Source organism: Pezoporus occidentalis, unplaced genomic scaffold, assembly GCF_034315485.1.
Source record: "Pezoporus occidentalis ecotype Australia unplaced genomic scaffold, CSIRO_AGI_Poc_V1 ctg30, whole genome shotgun sequence".
Taxonomy (NCBI): domain Eukaryota; kingdom Metazoa; phylum Chordata; class Aves; order Psittaciformes; family Psittacidae; genus Pezoporus; species Pezoporus occidentalis.
This window is the reverse complement of record NW_026914941.1, coordinates 1066401-1088470: the sequence shown is the minus strand read 5'-3', so window position 1 is coordinate 1088470 and position 22070 is coordinate 1066401. Positions and strand designations below refer to the sequence as shown.

Here is a 22070-nt window from a genome sequence, read left to right as displayed (position 1 = left end):
GTTCCACGGGAGCCGGCCTGAGACCCGGGACTGCCGCTCGCTCCCGGGCGGCTGCAGCCTCGGCAGCGCTCGCTGCTCGCTCCTGGTTACTGGGGAGCACCACGGTACCGGTTCCAGCCGAGATCACCCCTCCTGCCTTACCTCGGGTCCCCGCCGTGCCACGCAAGCTCCCGGGCCCTCATTAAGGGGCACAGGGAAGGTGTTCCCGGGCCCGGAGGCGGGGCTGCCCCGGCGCTGGTGGCCCCCAGCCTGGAGCCTGCCGGCTGCACGCCCTCACACACGCCGTTCTCCGCCCCGAGGCTCCAAGCTGGGGGGGCCGGGTGCCGGCGCGTCCCTGCGGCACACCGCCCCGGGAGCCCGCCGGTCGATAGCGGCGAGCCGGCGCCGCAGCGGGGAAAGCAGCGGGACGGGGGGCCCCGCCAGAGCTGCCGCAGCGCAGGCCTCATCGGGGCGGTGGGCAGCGGGAGCCGGCGCCTCGCCGGTGCAGCTCCCCCCCACCCCCGGCGGTGTGAGCCCGTTCGTCCGCCTGCCCCCGCCCGGGCCCGGCCTGGCCGCGCCGTCGGGCCCCGCTGCGCCTTCCCAGGCACAACGGTGCCATCTAGCGGCCAATGTCGGGATGCGGAGCGGCAGGGACCGCACCACGCCGCGGGAATCGGGAACCCGTCTGGCCCACACGGTGCATGGGGAGCTACGGGACACCCCATCCACGGCATCATTCCCTCGGGACAGCATCCATCCATCGATACCATCCACAGACACCATTCCCTCGGGACAACATCCATTCATGGGTACCATCCCCATCCATAGACACCATTCCTTCGGGACAACATCCATCCATGGATACTATCCCCCCTGGACATCCCCATCCATAGACACCATTCTCTTGGGACAACATCAATTCATGGGTACCATCCCCATCCATAGACACCATTCCCTCGGGACAACAGCCATCCATGGATACCATCCCCAGGGACACCACCGCCTCCAGGGACACCGTGCCCCTACCCCCCCCCCCTTTCTTCCCTAGGGGATACAGGGTCCACCTGCTCCCGGAGGAAGGGAGTGAGGCACAAAGAAGAAAGAAGAGTCTTTACCAGGCTTTTTTTCCCCCCAGAAAACAGCAGCGTGGATCACCATGACCTGGGAATGGGGCAGGCAGACGTGGCTGGAGCCCTTGCTCCCACATCCTTGAAGTCTTCTTCGGAAACATTCTTTTTGATGACTCAAATCCATGTGGATTGAAAACCTGGCTGAAAGCTCATAAACAAAGGGTAATTAGAAACGGGGGGGGGTGTTTATGGGGTACTGCTGGGATCTAGGTTAGGCCTGCTCTCATTTACTACCCTCATTAATGACCTGGAAAGAGGGAGCAAACTACGCATTAACGAATTTGGCAGAGGATGCTGTGGCTGGGAGTTGCTGTGAACTCCAACAAGCACAGAAAATTAACACCAAAAGGGCCTGGTGAGATCAGAAACAGGGGCAGAAAGAGCAGTGCCCTCAACAACTGCGTGCAAATGGGACACAAATGGGTGCAAATGGGAGTAATGATGGGCAGCCAAGCACCCAGGTGACACCCCAGTGATCGTCTGTGTGACAGCAACGAGGACCCAGGAGCCTGCAGCATCAGGCCAGCCCCTGGTGTTGCTCCAAGAGCCCATGGAAGCACCGGGATGCTCAGGTGTGGCTGGAGCTGGAGCCCATCAGCACCAATGAATTAGCCGCAGTTCAGAGGGAAGCCACACAAAGGATCAAAGGCACAGAGAGACTGATATCCAAAGGCAGATTAAAAGGCTTAAACATATATATCGCTTGGTTAAGAGCTGGCCATGGGGAGACAAACTTAAGAGCCTTACAGATCCAGCTGGAGTAAATAGGGAGGGAAGGAATTATTGTCGGGAGTACAAGGGGCATCACCACAAGAGATGACAGGAAATGAAGAAATGGAGCGTTCAGGTTGAATGTCACAGAGGGGGAAAAAAATCCCCTCTGCCGACAGGGATTGCAATGTGGTTCCCTGGAGGGAAAGAGTTCTGTGGCTGCAGATAGTTAAAACCAGACAGGATCAGGCTGAATAGAAAGGGATCAGCCCCTGGCAGGGGATGAGCAGAGGAGCGAGAGCTGGGCAGGGATGCACCTCCTTTTCCAGGGCTTCTTCCACTGGAATTTGTCTTTCTGTATCACAGACCTGCATTTTGTATTCCTTTTCAAATACCTATTTCTGCTGCTGTAAAGGGAACCACTGGCACGATGGATGCTGTGCCAGGCCATGTGTAGCTTGAAAAGGACCTGAAATCAGAAACACTTCATCTCCATAGAGGTATGGAGGGGGATTAAGTGACTGGTACAAGGGTTCTGAGTGGGTCCATGGTGTATAACCCCTGTGTCAGTATCCCTGAAGCACAGGGTCCCCTGCAAATTTGGCTTCTGTAGAGAATAGTTTGGGTTGGAAGGAACCTTAAAGATCATCTAAATCAACTAGAACTTGTATCTCAATGGCCTTCTGCAGATGGTCTTCAGGTGACCAAGAAGAAGCCAGGCTGCACAGCACCTATAACCTTGGCTAACTCTCCATCCTTTCACCCTCAGCTAACACTCAGCTTGCCAGAGGCTGTGGCAGGATCCCTTCAGAATAGACCAGGCATCGATTGCATGCCCACCCCTCCCTGTCTCCTGCCTCACTGGAGGTCTGCGAGGGCTGTCGACAAAATGGATTAATAGTCCTATTATCAGTTCAGATGGATAGCCAGGGCGAGGAGAAAACATCGCGTCCCAGGGAACTCAAGTAGGCACATTAATAAAGATGCCACACATTGGCTCTGAAACCTAAACGCTTCGCTCCACTCCTTGCAACACAATTAGTTTATCCAAAGCCTGACTTTCCTGTTGTGATGTGCCTGTCAATGCCCAGAGGGCATGGGCAGGGAGGTGCTGGCAATGGTGGTCCCCATGTCCATGGTCACTGGGGAGCTGCATCATCCCCCTTGGTACCGGTGCGCTGCCCTCAACATCAGGATGCGGGTCTGGAGGGAGCAGCACTGTGACCTGTCACTCACCCGGCTCACTGATGGGTACAGGAAGCGTGTAATGAAGATACTGGCTCTGCCCACGCTGTAAAATAAGGAAAGCTTTTAATTAAAAGCAAGTGGTGCAGCTTGCAGCCCTTTGTTTGAGTGCTAATGCGAACGACTTTCCAGCCCAGCACTCAGAGCTGTCTCCCTTGTACCTGTCAGAAAGTAAATCTCAGGATCTCAAACATGTATATTTAAAACTATGGTATCAGCAGGCTGTCAAGCCTGAGGTTTTTTATTCAACATCCCCTGTGCAGGGGGTAAGAGAGAAGGACAAGCAGGGGATGACACTGCAGACCGGGCAGCGCGATGCTCTCATCCGTCTCATCCCCTGCCTGCATCTTCCATGCTGCTGCAGAGGCTGGTGGGGTCTGGGGCTCAACACCCACCCTGCCTCTCTCCATAGCAAAGGCTTCCTGATGCCCTGCCCCAGCCATCCATCCTCATCACTACTGCAGCAATGGGGACCCATCTCCCCTAGCACCCCATTGCTCCAACACACATGCACAAAATAGGTCTAAATCTGAAGATTTTGTGTTAAACATCAAAGACCACCTTTATCTTTTTAATTTTTCAGAGCCTTTCTTTTAATTTCACATTTCTGAAGTATTGTTTTTCCCCCTTTCCCGGCACCTTTCCCTTTCAGCTACTGGGTGAAGTCAAATAAATGATGTAGGTTTATTCCCCCCCCCCTTTCTTTGCTTATCCAGTTCTGCAAAACTTGAAAGCTTTTCAAAGCACCTGGGTGTCAGGAGTTACAGTTTAGGCTTGTGCTGCTTTTTTCTGCTTTCCCCTAGCAATGTTTCTAATATCACAGCAAAGCAGAAAGAAAACATAAAACCCCGTAACACAGAGAAAGAAAATGAAGCAATAGGAAAACACACAGCAAAATCCCTCAGCCATCAGCCAGCTGCTGCGCGTGGAGAAAGAGAAGGCCTGAAAAGGAGAGAAAAGACAATATTGTTTGTATGGGGGTGTCTGGAGAATAAGACAAAATGCTCAGCTTAGAACTAAACATGCTTCCCCCCCCCCCCCCCCCTAATGTGGGAATTCAATGCATGTCCACCCCCAAGAGGTTTGGGAATGAAGGCAGTCCCTGCCCATCAGCACTCCAAGAGCCAAGCTTTATCGAGCATCCGCTCGCCTCGCAGACATCCCTGTGTAACTCTGCTTGCACACGATGCAGATAAGGGACCACTGCTATAAAATATTGAGTCCTTAGACTACAAAACCCCTGTCTTTCACAGCTGAGATGGAACTTTATTTGTAGTGCAGCAATTCCACCCCAGTCAGCAGGGTTCCCTGGCTGTTAGCAAGGGCAGCGCCCGGCACGCTCCTGCCACAGCAGAGGTTAAAGAGCCAAAGGGAGGACAGCATCACTCCAAGCGATTCGATAAGCTCCTATCACTCAATAGTTTAATTCACTTTTACTGATGCAGCATCTTTTATCAGAGATTACATAATGCTGAATAATCACGGAGTGCACAATGCAGAGCCAGACAGGCAGTTATAATCTGATTTACAGCCTGTATTAAAGCAGTGGCAGGTGCAGAGCTGGTTCTCTGCTCCCACACTGGTGCTGGTCCAGAGGAAACCTGCTGGAGACACTCCTGATGTGCACAGCCTGCCTGGAAGCAAAGAGTGGGGAGAAGCAGCACTAATAGGATGGCACTTTCTGGAGGTACCAATGGAGCCTGGCAGGCTCATCACATGGCAAGGAAGGCAGCACAGGGTGCAGCAGGGAGCTGGGCTGCACTGGGCAGAGTTAAGGGTAAGACAATCAGGATAGAACATGGAATTCCAGCCTGGTTTGTGTTGGAAAGGACCTTGAAGCTCATCCAGTTCCAACCCCAACACCTTCTACTACAGCAGGTTGTTCCAAGCCCTGGCCAACCTGGCCCAGGGATGGGGCAGCCACAGCTTCCCTGGGCACCATGTGCCAGTGCATTAATATGGTCTATTAAAGTGCAAAGCAAAACACACTGCATGATTCAAGGGGCTGTAATAGGTGATGCAGCCTTTCCCACATTTCGCTGGCCCATGTCCCACCACTACCCAGTGGCTACTTGATGGCTCTCAGGCCATTTCCCACAGGGAACATTATGAGATGTTAATGCCAGAAGCAGCATCTCTGGTGCTGCATCAGCTGAGAGGCCAGGATGGAGCAGGGTAACAAGTATCCCCATTGGGACAGGGGATAGAGTGAGCACCAGGCACACTACTGAGCCCTCATCACCACCCAGGTCAGCATCCAGCACCAAACAGCACCCTCAGAGGTGACCGACAGCCATCCCGTGGCCTGCTGCAGGGTCACATCAATAAGAACCGTGCAGCTCAGCTGATTTAATCCCATCCTTCACAAGAAAAGGTGACCTGAGGGTCTGAACAGAGCTGCTGGCCCCGCTCCGGGATGCTCCGCCATCGCCACAGCACACCTGCACTAGCAGCCTGTGGGGAGACACAAGTTCCAGCCATGCCAGCTCAATATTTCCCTTGCAAGCAATTCCAGCGCATAAACCCTTCAACCAGGATAACCTTGTGATCAAATGGCCAACAGAGAAAAGTGCTTAATATTATCCACTCCAGATAATGAGCCGTATTTCCAGCACAGGCCCCAAACACCCATCACCACGCACTAAATGCCACGCAATTGCCTGCACAACAAGTTAAGCAAAGATTAAAAGCGAGGAGGAGAGAAGAGGGAGAGCAGACAAGGAAGCACAAGGCAATTGCAATCTGTGCCATCGGAGCGTGCCGGAGCAGGGGAGCACTGCAATGCAGCTCAGGGCACAGTTGTGTGGTGGATGTTTGGAATGGGGGCTTGGATGCCTGCCTGCCTTTACAAACCATGCGTGCTGGTACCCACGCGGGTGAGGAACAGACAGGGTTTACATCACAGCAATGAAATGGATGAGTTAGAGGCAACCAAACTTTGCTTTGCAGAAGCCCCTTTCCCTGCTGGCAAAGGTTATCCTATGTGATGGGAGAATCTCTGCTCTTCCTGCCCTGCGTACAAATAGCCCATCTTAATTCAGCCTCTGGGTTCTTGCATGGGCAAACAGATTGCGAAGGTCAGGGGAATAGAGACAAGAGAGAAAGGGCAGTGATTTAGAGAAATAAAGCAGTGTGTCTGCTCTGAGTGGCTACAAATAGAGCCCAGCAACCTGCTCAGTGCTCCAGCGCCATCCATTCCACGTTCAAACCAGTCACAAACACAATTAAATCACTTGTTCTACATTCTCCTTTCTACTTTTCTCCCCCTTTATTCCTACATCCCACCCCCTGGGGTGGGAAAGAGACTGCCATGCTTCCCTCTTCCAGCAGGGATTAGATAGCTGGCCCTGGCAGAGATCTGACAGCTCCTAAGCATTCACTTGCTCTTCCACCAGAGCCACAGGGCTCCTGCCCAGCAGGCAGCAGACAGGAGAGAGCATTCCTGGGATACACAGCTCTTGCTGCAGCGCTGAGCACCAGCTGGGAGATTCCAGGAGCATTCCTCATCCGGAGGAGCCGATGCAGATGTGCAGCAGCCGCAGGGCCAGGCACCAGCTCCATCGCACTTCCCACCAAGGTGCTTGCATTCGGGATGCTGGCTCTGGATCCTCACTGATACTGGTTAGCAGCATCCTGCAGTTTGGTGTTTCTGATGCTGCCTGTATCCCACACCAGCAGCCAGCAGTCCAGGCACTGATCCCGACATGCCCCTCCCCATCACTCCCTTCTCTGAATGCAGATGTAGGGAAGTCACAGAATTCACCCATCAAAGCCCCATCTCCCGCCCCCCCCAGCATCACCACATTGACCATTTTCACCCACCAAAACGAGACTCACACATGAGGGCACCTCACCTGCACCATCTGATGGTCCCACGCTACAGCATAGCCAGGCTATGGGTGGTGTTCCAGCAGAGCACTCTGAGATGTGAATGGCACACATTGCCTATGAGAGAAGGGAGAAAAAGCTTGGAAAATGCCTGGAATCTGGGCTCTTCAGATGGCTACACGCTGTCAGACAAGGCCTGGCGTAGCTTACCACAACTAAACCTAGGGTGGATGCTGTTCCAAGCAGTGATTAATACTCTGCTAGGATTTGTTCTGTCATGGTGATAACCAAACATGGTGTCTCATGAAGATTCCAGATGGCTGGCATGGAGCAGAGCCCCCAGCCAGCCACCAGCATGCCCAGAGCCAGTGCTGGCTGCTCTAGTGCAGGTGGGTACCACAAGCTCCTCGTTTGGGGGATAATCACATCCTGGCAGGGAATGGCCCCTGCTGCTGCCCTGGTGCTACTTGAGCTGCTCCCAGAGCCTTGCAGGACAGGCACAGTGCTGGATACAGGGACAGTGTACAGGCAGAATGGCTGATTCCTGTCCTGAAGGGAGCCCTGTCACCAGCCTTGCATCAGGCGCATCTCCACAGCAAATCCCTGGACTTCATTTCCAGCAGGATTGTCAGGACAAAGCCTTCCTCTTGCAGCCCAAGCTGGTCCTTCTCCCCGTCCCCAGCCTGCAAACCTCATCTGCTCCAGGGCAGTGAGACATCACCCTTCATGCAGCCAAAACAGCAGCTATAGTGATGGAAAGCATGAAGTATAGTCCATCGAGAGGCCACCCTCTTGTTATGGAGCGAGTACAGGCAGCCCAGACAGGCTTCTTTCCACTGCACCATGGCCAACATGGATCCTGTCCTTCGGAGAAGGACATGGCAGGGAGGTGGCAACTGCTTCCCATCCAACAGCTCACATCACTCATCCCCTTGGAAAGCAGCAGATCTTGGCTGTCCACACGATCAGGTACCAACATCTCCATGTCTGCTGATGCCAACACATCCTCCAGTGAGAGGTAAGAATAAAAGCGAGTCCAGCTGGGCCACAAGATATATTGTTTGGATCAGGCTGAGAATCACTTATGTGGTGTTCTATTAACCATAATGGATAGCTGTGCCTGGTAAAGTGAGTAATAACCTTGTTTAAAGGATCGCTCTTGAATCACAGCATGTTGTTGCCAATGCTGCAAACTTCCCTCTCTGCTCTGCAGGCCAAATCCTGTCCTGGAGCAAGAGAAGACCACAGATCAGGTAGGAATAGCTTTCTGCCCTATTAGTATTATTCTTTAAAAGAACTGGAGGTAACTTGAAAGGCAGCATCCTCCATCTCACAGTCCCTTTGGTTTGCCCACTTCATCTCACCTCAGTCCATCAGGAGAGCTGTCTCACCCAGCCTGCTGCTCTCCAGCCAGCTCTGGTGTTCCATGAGGACAGAGCTCGGCCTGGGGTAAATGGTCAGTGCCTAATGGAACGAAATAGAAGAAAAAGTGGTTTACCTCAGCCAAACCTGTATTCTTTAAGATGCTATTTTGTGATCATCTATCATTTTCATCTATTAACAGTGAAAGATGAATCTGTTTTGTGTTCATCTTGTTTACAGGTGATGTAAACAGGACTGGTCTATTAGAGGGCATCTTTGGAAGCTTCATGTTCCCACCATCATGGGTGACCCCTAAAGCAAGGGGGGCACACAGCATCCTACCTGACACAGGAGCTGCCTTTTGAGACCTGCTCCAACGTGCGACCCGCTGAGGAGCGGCAAAGCCAGCTTTGCAATGGTGGGACACCCCAGTGCCATCCCCCTTGCTTCGGTCAAAGAATAGGCACCCAGACACCATGCAGAGCTGGGACCAGGGATCCAGGCTTGGAACCAATGGGTAATGCACTGGGATGCTAGAGAAAGCAGTTGCCCATAGCACATCTCCATGTACATGCCCTCTTGGAACATCCCTTCCCTGGTTTTCCACCCAGCCCAGGACCCTCATGCAGGTGAGGTGTGGCAGTGACTCAGGGCACCGAGCACTCCTGCAGCCAGGGAATAAACCATCATTCCCATTAACATGACCATGATCAAAGGGGGAAGCAGCACTTGTGTGATGCACTATGTGAAAATACTCCCTCCCCGGCAGAGATTTAACATCTGGCAATGATTTACTTTAATTAGCAAGCAATCAGCTGCGGAGCCAGGGCTGGCACTGGGTTACACTGAGGGTCCTGATGGAGAAAGCCACTGATGGGAGCCATCACCCACACAGGGCATCCCAAAACCTGCATTGCACTGGGAGGATGCACCACAGAGCCAGGTCAGCTGTCCCTCTGTGTCTGTCTGCCCATAGGGGAAGGCCAGGACACCCAGCCCATGACCAAGATGAGGTTTCCAGGCCTGAAGAATGAAAACAGAGCTCCTTGGAATCCTGCCTGCCTTCCCAAGCAAAGCTTGTGGCTGCTTGCACGGCCAGGAATAGAGGCTCACCCCACATTGGGATGGAGGACCCCATATACCCAGCAACACCACTGCTCAGCCTCCTGTGAGCAACACATAAAGGGAAATAAACACCAAAGAGTCCTCTTGCAATGCACGTAAATGCCACAGGGACCGTTGTCTTTAATGTGAGCCAGTTCCCCCCTGGGAGCCTCCTTTGAACTCCGTTTCCCTCCAAGCCTGGAAGCATATCTTGCTTTTCCTCGCTGCTATCAAGGCCAGCAGCACAGGGGGCTGTCCCCTGCTGCGCTCCCCAAGGGGATGCTCCTGCCCCGCATGGCAATGAAGCACACTCAGGTCTGAATAAGTCACTTATCTCCAGCAATCACAGCCACCACCGTGTGCCCACCGGGTCTGGCTGTTGCTATCATGCAGGCACTGAGATTGCCGTGGCTGCGGGCACCTGCACATCATGAGCTGATACAGACAGATCTGGTTTAGGCGTTGCGCAGCAAACAGGTTATTGGAGGCATTTAGCCCTCTTTTTATTCATTAACAGAGTTCAAACATACTTTGATTTCCTTCATATTTGCTCATTATATGGAATTGCACAGGGATGCTCTAATGAGGATGTTGCGGAGCAGGGACTGCTGTAAAAAGGCAGGCAGGGAGCAGCCACAGCACATCCCTGCTCCGGCCCCGACACGCTCTGCGGGATGGAAACCTGGCAAGGATTCAGGCTCCTACCACCAGCCCCTAGACCTCCTCTTCCTGCAGGCTTTGCTGCGAGCAGACTCTGCTCCAGACACAAGCACTTGCTGAGAGCAATTTAAAAGGGTTTGCAAACACCAGCATCGTTCTTATTGAAACAAACACCCAGCAATCTGTGCCGTGCCCCCAGAGCACCAGCGCTGGGAAAGAGCACAGCTGCCCAGCTGGATCCGACACGGGGCCACAGCAGTGCGGTCAGAGGCACTTGGACACAGGCAGCCTCCTGCCTGTACCCACAGCAGCAACGAGACCAGGCTGATGGCACTGAAGTCTCCTTATCACGTAGTGGAGGGCATGAGAGGACACCCCATCACTACAACATGTGGTAGGAGCACCTCAGGCAGGGTAGACAATGGGGTGGGAGGTCTCTGTGGGTACCAAGCACTGCTTCTCCATGCTCTCATCAATATCTGCACAGATAACAAAGCTCCATGCACACCAGACCACCAAGCAGAGCAGGGCCACGAGATGCCTCCTTTCCCTGCTTCTTCAGCCACATCCCTGACCTGGATCAGGAGGTCCGAGTGAGATCAGATGGGAGAACCATGGGGTGAGATCAAACCCCTTGTTAATCCTGATAACACCAAGAAGGAGCATCATTGACACTGCCACATCCACCAGCCTGCAGAGGAAAGTCCCACCTGGAGCACAGTGGGGTCACTGGGATGAGCAGCCACTACAGGGGGTTCCAAACAAGGATCCAAGCAGGAAGCTGCTGTGCAGATGCTCCCAACCACTGTGTGGACCGAACATCCCGCTGTAACATTTGGCTATTTCACGTACATCGCACAAGGCGGGTTTATTCTGGGAATTGCACAGTGATGGATAGCTCGATGCAAGGAAAGGCCATCACACACTATAAAAAGCTGCGCAGCCTTCCTGCCTGCTCCGTGCTCTGTGACAAACCATCTGCTTTGCCCACACCTCCCTTTGTTTATCCTGCTCGGCTCAGCTGAAATTAGACTTGACAAAAGCAATTTCTCCCCATCAACTTGGAGAAGCCGAGCAGTAAAGCTGCCGTGCACGATGCCATAGAAACCTGGGCTGCTCCAGCCCCATCGGCCTCCCCGTGCACCACACAGAGCCTGTGAAGTGCCCAGCTGCAGTGGGAAGATCCCTCCTGCACACGCCAAAGGAGAAACACAGATGGATTCAGCCATGGGAGATGCACGTCGCAAGCAAGAGCCTTGTTTTATTCCCATCCCCTCCCCTTGGATTCAGAAGCACAAAGTGGCCCCTTTGATGAGAGAAGCACATTGGGATGGATCTGGAATGATTTCCCGTTCAGGGAGGAAGCAGCTTATTTTCTCAGGGAATGCTTTTGGAGTGTTTGAGAACCTTCTGGGTTATATTGACACTGCTAAAGCGCTTCCCAGCTCCAAGCAATGCAGAACACGGGGCCAGGCTGCAGGCACAGATGTAGCTGGCACCAAGCCTGCAGGATTCAGTCCCCCAGCACTTAAGCTCTGACAACTCACCTGCATGGAGCTGGGAATGCTGCAGGATGGGCGAGAGCCCCTCACCTCGAGGTGCTGGAACACATCCCCCCTTTAAACACAGCAACCTGTTTGCATCCCAGTGCAGAAGCCAGGAGCCCAGGGCACGGAGTGTAGGACCTTCATATCTCTCCATCCAATTCCTTTAGACATTAAATAGCACATGGCCTTTTTACTCTGAGATGCTATCAGTGTTGCAGGAAGGCCTTGCAGGAGCCCCCTGACTCACTGGAGCCCATTGATGCTGGCTGCAAGGACGAGGTTCTGCAGGGCAAAGATGCAGCAAAGAATGGGGACCATGGGATGTTACAGCCCTTCTGCTCGCTGCAGCCAGACCAAGGGGCACTTGAGGTGGGAGCAGAGCCTCATCTAGGTTGCACCTTCCATAGGGATACATGGCTCCATGACCACCTCAGACAGTGAGGAGAGCTCTCACTGCTCAGGTGAGACTCAAATGGAGGGTTCCTTGATTCCCAGCCAGTGTTTAACTGCCTCCCTCTTACATAGGAAGCCCCACTGGAGCAGGGAATCACAGCCCTGCAGCCAGGGATGCCAGGCACTCCCTGCCACCAATCCATCAGGATGACTGCCCTGATTGCATTGCACACCAAGGGGCAGATAAACCCCTCTGCAGCAAGGTGAAATCAGGATGACAACACCAGCAAATCAATAGGGCGGTTCTGGATTTGCATAGGATGCATTACCTTAGGCTCTGGATCTGCTCCCAGGTTTGTCCAGGATAAGCAAGATTAGATCTGGATCAATCTTGGGTTTACCAGGGCTAAGCAAGATTAGACCATGGATCAGTGTCCGTATTGATCATGTAATTTGTCACTCCTACACTTGGGAATAACCCCCCCCCCCCGTGCAGTGAATGGAGCACGAGGCAGGGGAGATGCCAGCCCTGCTCCCCTCACTAATTCATTAGCCATGTCATTCACTCAGCACAGTCTTTGTTTCCTGGGATAACGTACTTAACATTCAGCAGCACGCTCTTCCCCACGGTTAAATAGAAGCAGAGATTTACCCCCGGACATATATTATGCATTGAAACAGTATTTCAGGAATTGGAGCTGGAATTCACCTGACTCCTCATTTAACCATGGCTAATGAGGCTCCACAACAGCACCCCAGGAATGCTCCAGCCAGAATGAGAGCCAGAGGGACCAGGACACTGGGATGGCACAAGCAGGAGAAGGAAGCCAAGCATCCAAAGAAGCTGGGTACTCAAAGGGAATGGGGAATGATCCACAATGCCACTGTGGCCAATTTTGGTGTCTGGGATGGGGACATGGCCTCATCCTGACCTTGCTGAGTTGCCACTAGACTTTGGAGGGTTTGATGATGGTAGCAACTGGTTGGTGTTATTTGCATGAGCTGCTTTTAATGTATCCCTGATGCTAAGAGTTAGAAGGAATCAAAGGCTTCACAAACCTTATGGCAGCCTTAGGGACACAAGCAGGGAAGAGAGGGGAGGGCTCTCCTGGCCTCCCAAGCCTGCTCCTCCTTAGGGAACAGCGGGAAGTTATTTCTGCAATATGACAACAGGATCAGCCAGGAGGAAATGACATGAGAGTAATGAAATAACAGTGTTCTGTGGGCTGAGCAGGGCAGGATATAGCCCTGGCAGCTTGCTGAGCATCAGGCAGGGGGGGCCACTGACACCAGCCTTCTGCCTGCATCTCTCCTGTGCCCTGGTCCCCTCCTGGGCAAGGGAGGGTCATTTGTAGGTGCAGAGACAACCAAACCACAGCTCTCTGTTTGCAGTAGGATGAATGCAGTGCTTGGCACTCAGTTATCCAGACACATCTCCCAAATTCCTCTGCAAGTTTTCCCAAGGTATCCATGTCCTCCTGTTATTGACTGTACTATTGAAAGCTTCATCTGCTGTAGATGAGCATCCTCCTGTGCATGGCTCATAACACCAATAAATCACTGTTGACACTGTCAACAGCAAGATCCTGCTGCAAAGAGCTGATGGTGATGGGACTGTGGCCCCCCAATATCCCTTTCCCACCCCATCCTCAGAGCAAGTCCAGGGTCTGAGCTTTTCCTGCCCCAGGAGCCCAACCACCTTCCATAGGCACCAGTCCCTGCAAACAGCCCTGCACACAAGCAGGGCTTTTCCCCTGCTTATCCCAGTGAATACGTTTCAGTTAATCCAATTTGCTCCCACATTGAGCAGCATCAAACACAGCAGCTGCCAACCAAATATTAAATGTACAAAGCAAGCAGCTCCAGCCCTTTGCTGGTGGTTGGGGAGAGAAGGCTCAACACAGGCATCCGCACATTACATAGGGCAAGCAATTCCCCTGGCCCCCTGAGATACAGCTGGGGTACGGCAGCCATCAGCAGCAATAACAGGGGCAAAGGAGTAAATCACGTTTGTACATCCTCCTGCCTGTGCTTCTCTGCATTATTGAAAAGAAAATATTCTCTTCTGGTCTTTATTCCTTCCCTTTCACACTTACTCCTGGTGCTGGTGAGGGAACTAAAGCAAAATCTCCAAGCCCAGGTTTCAGTGATGTGAAGCCATGCTCTGGGTCTGATCAAGCTCTAGGAAATCACCCCAGTTCCTGCAGTGGGATAGAGCTGGCTCTTGGATCAGAGGAACACGGAGCAGCACACACCTGTGCTCAGCAGAGCCACGCATTGACTGAAAGCCCATTGCACCCTGACCTGCAGATCAGGTCCAAGCTCTGGGAAGAGCCTTTCACAGGGAGTAGACCCACAGGCACTCTGACCTGACCAGGACCATCACAAGCACTGAGAAGGACCAAGACAAGGCAAGAGCTAGGAGCCCCCATGGCCAGGCAGCATTTGGAGCCGAGGGCAAGGATTGCACACCAGCACAAGCACAGGTTCTCCATCCTCCCTTGAGCAGCAGATGGGCCCACACCACTCGATGCCCTGTGGCCGCAGTATCACACGGGGCTGTCTCTGCACCTATAAACCTCCAACATGAGCATCCTGCAGGAGCAGCATCACTTCTCACAGCACAACCACTGCTGACCTGCTCCATCTCAGTGTGCCCTATGGGCAGGACTGACCCAGGGCAGCCCATGCATGGTGGGGAACAGGCAGAGGAAATTCAGGGGGCACACATAGGGCCAGGAGGTGAGAGCAGGCACCAGCATCACTATTGGAAAGCCTTTCCCTCCATTGACTTACTAAATTAATCCATTTACAGCAGTGGATTTGAGCCACTTTCCCTATGCCTCACATTTGGCTTTCACATGGTGGGATTAAGTTGGGAAGGAAGTGGGAGCAGAGGCACGAGCACCTCTGGGTGCTGCTGCACACCTATAGTCTGACCCTGGCGGGACCTGAGCCTCCTCACAACTCTCCATCCTCCAAAGCATCTCCCATCAAGGGAAAGCAATAGAGAAGCCCCAGATGCATTGGGGTGCAGCACTGGACTGGCCTGAGGTGCTCCAGCAGCCTCCATCAGAGACCCTTCATGCTTTGGAGATGGGAGAAAGCAGCTTGGTGGGGAGGTTTCTCCTCGCTGTCATTAACCTGACATAATGCCTTTCCTGCTGGCAGCTTTCAGGCTCAGCAGGTTTGTTATGAAATTCATTATCAGATATTGCAATCACAGTCACCTTTATCGGGCCCTGCATCTGCAATAATTAGGCCAATAAATACTGATTTATAAAAACAACAAGCAGGAACTCCCAGTGAGCAAGAAAAATGTGCTTCCCCCAACAGCCGCTTGCTCACAGGACACAACACCCTGCGAGAGAGGCAGAAACCAATCACTGCAGGTGACAACCAAGTTGAGCTCATTCCCCTGGGGTTTTCCACTTGCCAGCCAACACCTCACCAAGAACAGACCCCATGGCCAGCAATGGGATGGAGGGGTCCAGCTCCATTGCCTGCACAGGGCCGAGAGGGAGCAGGGAGATGCTGGGGCTGCAGTGGGAGGGGAGGATGGTGGCAGAGAGGGGAAGAGCACAGAGGAAGTGGGAGAAACCAGGAGGGAATGCAGGAACAAAGCAAAAGAGGAGAGGAAAACCCAACAGAAGGGAAGCACCTTGGCAGGGAGGGAGGAAAAAGAGATCCCTGCAAGGAATAGCAAAGGGAGAGCGGAGTAATAGGGAAAGAGGAAGAGATGGAGCTTCAGACCTTGATGGTAAGAGCAGAAGGGAAGGAGAGAGGAGAAAATAAGGTGTCACCTGAAAGGAGGTGATGCAGATGCTTTCTGCATGCTCAGACTGCTCCAAAGGCTCAGCCTGCTGCAGATGGGCTCTTTGGGATTGTGACACTAAAACAGACCCCCATGGTGCATCGGGGGGATAGCAAAGGCAGGAACACCCCATGCAAAGGTGTGCAATCATGACCCCAAAGGCAAAGACTCACAGGCAAGGAAAGAGCTGAGCTTCAGAGGACAGAGACAGTGGGAAACAGAAGGGAGCCATCCACAGCATCAGTGCCCCAGCATCAATGGGGTGCGAGCCAGCCCTCTCACAAAGGCCAGGTTGGAGGCTTTGGGCTGGGAGAGCCCCATCCAGGATCAGAGCACTGGGACTCTGGTACCTCCCAGAAGGGCAATGCCTGAGTCATGTGGGGTTGAGCAGGGTCCCAGGCATGGTGGGACAGCCCTCAGCAGCTCCCACTGCCACCAGGCACAGCCCTGCAGCTCCAGGACCCCCTATTTGCCCCAGGCCAGGGCTGCATCCCAAGGCTGCCGGGCAGGAAGGGCTCCGTTGGCACAGCAGCAGCTCTGTGCCATGGCCCCAGCAGCCAGCCCGCTCCCGCAGGCGGGTGCTCTGTGTGTGCCACAGTACATCAGCACCAATATGCTTGTCATCTCCCCTGCACACCCCCATTGCAGCCCATCTGTGCTCACACATGGCTGAGGAGGAGGAGGACATCCCTTAGCCCCATCGCAGCGCAGGCACACAGCCCAGCCTGGCACGAGCGCTGTTCCCCTGCAGGAGCGGGGCTGGGGGATGCACACAGCTTTGCCATAGCCCCACAACTCACCTGCATGCACTGGAGCTTCCTCTGCTCTGCTGCCCACCTTCTGCATCTATGCCCCAGTTTCCTGGTCCTTCTTCAGCGATGTCTCCATGCTGCTTTACCTGCATCTCAAGCTCAGCTGCTGCCTCTTTCTCAGCTCTCATATGCACAACCATAGCTCTGTGGTCCTCATCCCTATGCTCCATGGAGCCCAGCAGCCTACCTCTTCTCACCAAGAACCACAGGATCACAGCCCAAACCCCTCTGCTCCCTTCCCATCCCCTATATACCCACCAAGGCAGGGGCAGCTGGGCAGCATTAACTCCAGCCCCTTTGCTCATGGAGAGCACCTGGAGCCCCAGATGGAAGCACTGCTGTTCCCTAACTGGGTGCCCCTAGGTCCTCCCCACTGGTGAGCATCAGAGGGGAGCCAGCACCAGTGATGAACCCCAAAATGCATAGAGCTGCAGAGCTTTCCACTGCTTTTCCCTTTTAGGACCAGAGATGGGCAATCTGCTGACTGGGTTCATTTTATTTATTTTATTGATTTCTAAAATAGCTGGTTTTTTTCCCCAAAAGGACCCTGGGGCAGCGAACAGCTTTGCTCTGTGTGTTAGAGCTGGGAGAGAGGCAGGAGCAGAGCTCGGGGAGCAGGGAAAACAGCACAGAGACATCACTGAGGAAAGAGCAGGCAAATCCCCATCTCCTGAGCCTCGGAATCTCCCGCAAAACCTCAGCACTCCCAGGAGACGTGGGTATTCCTCCTGCCACCGCTGGGACACTGCGGATGCGTGTGGTCTCAGAGGGAAAACGATGCTCACAGCATCACAGCGCAATTAATCGCGAAGGCCGTCAACGGGAGAGTCAATGACAGTCAAAGACAAATGAACTGTGTTCGGATTCCTCGCTTTAATGGGTTCCTTCTTGATCAGAGCCATCTCAGCTCTGTCTTTAGTAAATAAACAACATAAATACGTGTATCAGCTGACAGTAGGATAACTGGAGCTTGCGTGCTCAGGTCAGCAGGCGCTCGTGTGACACTGAACTGATTCAGTGGGAAGTGCTCAGTGTGTTAATGCTAAATGGTTTAGGGTTACTAAGCAGTGATAACACCGGTTATGCTCTTCATATAATCCCAGCACCGTGCAGCAAAAAGTGGTCTTTTCCCTGTGGGCTTCCCACAGTTGAGTTCATGACCAAGGGGAGAATCATAGGATCCCGGATTGGTTTAGGTTGGAAGGGACCTTAAAGCTCCTCCAGTTCCAACCCCTGCCACGGGCAGGGACACCTTCCACTAGAGCAGCTTGCTCCAAGCCCCTGTGTCCAACCTGCCCTTGAACACTGCCAGGGATGGGGCAGCCACAGCTTCTCTGGGCACCCTGTGCCAGCGCCTCAGCACCCTCACAGGGAAGAGCTTCTGCCTTATATCCAGTCTGAACTTCCCCTGTTTCAGTTTGAACCCATCACCCCTTGTCCTATTGCTGCAGTCCCTGATGAAGAGTCCCTCTGCATTCTTGTATAGGTCCTTTCAGTCCATGGAAGGGGAACCTGGTTCCTCTTCCTGCACCAGTGTTCTTATTGCTGCTGCTGGAGAAGCCCAGAGCATCCATCCTGCAACATGTCCCCATATACCTGAGCACATCTGCACTGCCTCGAGAAACCAGGCTGGCCTCATGCACAGTCATCCCAGAATGACCTGCTTCTACTTGAGCAGGCTGGGATTGCTCCCAATGGAGCACCCGCATCACCCTGAGCACCCATCTTCTGCCATGGAACCCAGCCACAGCCTCTGTCCTGTGTTGTCCTGTGTTACTGCAGGGCAGAGGGAGACACCTTTCACTCCCCAAGTCATCCTCTCCTTGGTTTCCTCTCTCTGAGAGCAGCTGGGAGCTATTCCTTAACATCTCTTAACCTATTCCTAAGGAAATGCTTTTCGGTGTGACACCAATACACACATAGCTTCCCATTACATTCCAGTAGGAAGTAGCTCTTTAATGGGAGAAGCGATTTATGGTAATGCAGGATTATGGGTTTGGTCTTTGCATTATAGATATTCAAAGCCTGGTGGAAATCAAGCATCCTGTCAGCATCCCCTATAGACAAGCTAAACCTTGTGCATGGGCAAGCATTGCTGAGGAAGTCAAGTGTCTGAAATACACCTGGGCAGTCACCTGGTAGAACAGAGGCATGGAATTGTCATTCATCAAGATGAAACCAGCATTAGGATAAAACTCCTTGGTGCTGTTAATAACTTGTGTTGCCGAGGGAGTCACAAGAGCACCAATAAGGCAGAGACCCCCCTGAGCTCCCGGGAGCAAGGTTTCCATGGGCTGTGAACAAGGAGAGGTGTGTGTCTCCGGTAATAACTTTCTGAGCGGCTCCATCAGAACAGCCACCATGAATTCATCTCTTTCTGTTCTCTCCAAAAGCTTTGTCAGCTCGGAACGAGCTTCTCTGGCTATGCAGCATCGCCATGGCCACGTGCATCCCCAGCCCAGCTCCCCAAGCAGTTCCATCATAATGATGGAGTTTCTTAACTTCAATCAGGGATGTCTCTGGAGTTCCCTATGACAACGTGAACTTAAGATAAACAATGAATGATGAATAGGCCAATTACTGCAGCATCCCTTCGCTGAGGCCGTATGTGGCTGGTTGATAAGAGGAGATACGCATCCTCTCATCTGGCAAATGTTACTGAAAGTGGGATGGTTTGAAGCAGAAATGGTTCCACCTAATCAGGCGCTGGCTAATGAGCAATTTCCTTTTAGGTGTGATTTGTCCCTCTCTCTGTGTGCTGTCTGGGATGCTAGAAGTGAGGAGGGAGCTGGCAGCCCTGCTGATGTGTGTGCAAATGCATCCACCTGGTGTAAATCCCCTCCCTCTGTCCCCACAGCAGGTCCCAGTCCAGGGCACAACAAGAGCAGGCTGTGTGATGGTTCTGTATGTCTCTCCCAAAGGCAAGGAAGCCATTCATGAGAGACCCACCCGGAGCAGGGAACAGCCCTTCCATAAAGCTACCTCCAGCTTGCTCTGACCTTCCTGTGTGCAACAGCAAAATGGGACAGACACCTTGGAGCAGGGCTGCAGGAGAGGGGATGGACACCTTGGACCGTGGCTGAGGACTAAGGGACAGACACCTTGGGCTGTGGCTGTGGGACCAGACAATGGACACTAAACCACAGCTGAGGACTAAGGGAGAGGTACCTTGGACCAGTGCTGCAGGACCAGGTGCAGATGCTTTGGATCATGACTCCAGGACCAGGGGACAGACACCTTGCCCTGGACGATGCATTCTGGGGCTGGAGCACCCAGAAGAGCAAAGCAAGAGGCATTTCCCTACTGAGACTCCCCCCAGAAGCACCCAAGGAGGAGAAGCAAAGGGATGGATCCAGTATGGTCCCTTCAAGTGCTGACACTCAGTGTTGCTTCCCTGGCTCCATTACTGCCACCACAGCACTCTGCAGCCAGAGTCCCACAGTAAATGAGATGATTTACTTACTACCTATGGAATTGCCCAATTAATTCACTATCCACATTAATATTATGGCTCGTTTTTAACTTTACTGTCTCCATCGTTCCAATTTAGTGCTGCTCAGAGATGCTGCCGCTGACCTTAATGGGTTTTTCATTATAACAAAGAGCACCATATTAATCACCAGGGGGTTTCAGCTGGAGGCTGCTGCTTGAGCCCCATTGCTTTGGGAACCTGCTTTTTAGTGGTTTGGGGACCTATTTTACTCCTTCCAGGCTTCTCACCCTTACACCGTGTACAAACCCTTGTGATGTCCAGGAGGAATCAGTTGGTACCACACTTCCAGGCACTGAGACTTGATGCAGCAGTCGAGCTACACTGAGGATGTGTAGAGAACTGAAAGGATGCACCAGTCGTCGCCAATGAGCCTCTTATTGCCCTGTATAGAAATCAAATGGCTTTTAATCATTTCAAATGTTCTTCTGGGTATCAATTAGTCACACGTTAATATCAGTATTGCTTCTCCTCCACAGCTCGCATCAGATTAAATTCTCCCCTGTCATATACACTGGTGCTCATTAGCTTCCAGGAAAATTAGTGATTGTTCCCTTTCCATTTGCACTGATGGGAGATTTCCATCGGAACTGCTTTTTATACAGAGAACCTGATTGTCATCTTAAAGGGGTTTTTTTCCCCCCTCAAAAAATGTTGTCTTTTCATGGCAAGTCCTTTATTTTTTTTCTTTATCTGACACCCTGAATGCTGAGACAGAGGATTAGGAAATGGAGGGAAAAAGACATTCCTGAGCAGCACTGTAGACTCATAGAATGGTTTGGGTTGGAAAGGACCTTAAGATCATCCAGTTCCAGCCCCCTGCCATGGGCAGGGATGCCTCACACTAGACCAAGTTGCTCCAAACCCCGTCCAACCAGGCCTTGAACACTGTCAAGGATGGAGCATTCACTTCTTTGGGCAACCTCCTGTGGTTTCTGTCCCTCTCTGCATCCCAAGTATCCATCTCCCTATTGGGATCCAGCGGCTGTCACACAGCGCTCAGCTGCTGAGGGGAAGGTCTACTTGGTTTGCCCAGAGACTTGCTGCCCTGGTTCAAGGCTGAATACTTATAACGCTTTCTATGGAGGGATCCCATCCTGCTCCCTGCATGGAGGTCAGGACACATGGGGCTGGCTGCACATGCATGCATTGTGTGTGCCTGCACTGTGTGTGCTCAACCCCATTGCTCCCCGTCCCCTGGGCCAGCAATGCCCAGCAGGCTGCAGCAAGATGAGGTCTCCATCCCAGTGGTGAGACCCCTGATGCTCCATCCCCACCACTCCATCCCCACCACTCCATCCCCACCACTCCATCCCCACTACTCACCAAGCTCTGGGATGGTATTTATGGAGTTTTATTAACTCCCAGCCTGGAGGTTCTCACCCCTTCCAGCTGATTCCACTGCCTGACTCCTGCTGGCATTCCAGTGATTGCCATTAAAAACCTTGACATTCCCTTACAACAGCAATAAACCAATCATGCTTAATTTACTTTACGAGTGGTATTTGCAGTGTTCCCTGTGCCCCCAGTGGGGGCATTGAGAAGATGGGCTGCTCTGCTGATCGGTTGTGCCTGCTTAGTGGCACAGCTGCAATCCTCTCCTACCATCACAGCTGTCTTTCAACTGAGCTGCTCCAAAGTTTTCCTTTGAAACCCTGATTTTGACAGGGAAAGAAAGTGCTTCCCAATACTTCAGTTTCCAATGAATAACAAAGGCTTCCAGGGGGAACTTTCTGGTGGGAAGTGAGGACACACAGCCCATATCTGCACAGGGTTACTGCATTTAGATTCCCCAAACCTTTTGGGTGCTTTCAAAGGCTGCCTGTGGTTGCTGCTCTCCATTGTTTCTCCTCCAAATAACCTGCTGTCTTTCACTCCTCAGTATGGTTCCCTTCTGTTATTGGCCTCTCCAACATTACACTAACCCCTCCTTGGTGTGTTTTACATCCTTGAGTGACTGGTACTGGCTTAAGGGAAGGGGAGATGGCAAAGCCA

At 52.7% G+C, this 22070-nt stretch overlaps 1 long non-coding RNA gene across 1 annotated transcript; it reads right to left on the bottom strand.

The window, feature by feature from the left end:
* Positions 1-6602: 6602 nt before the first annotated feature.
* LOC134168116 (uncharacterized) lies at positions 6603-16758 on the bottom strand. The gene is made up of 3 exons (XR_009966425.1): positions 16574-16758; positions 8285-8357; positions 6603-8119 (listed from the first exon to the last, which is right to left on the bottom strand). It is a non-coding gene; the product is annotated as an uncharacterized LOC134168116 (long non-coding RNA).
* Positions 16759-22070: the final 5312 nt, after the last annotated feature.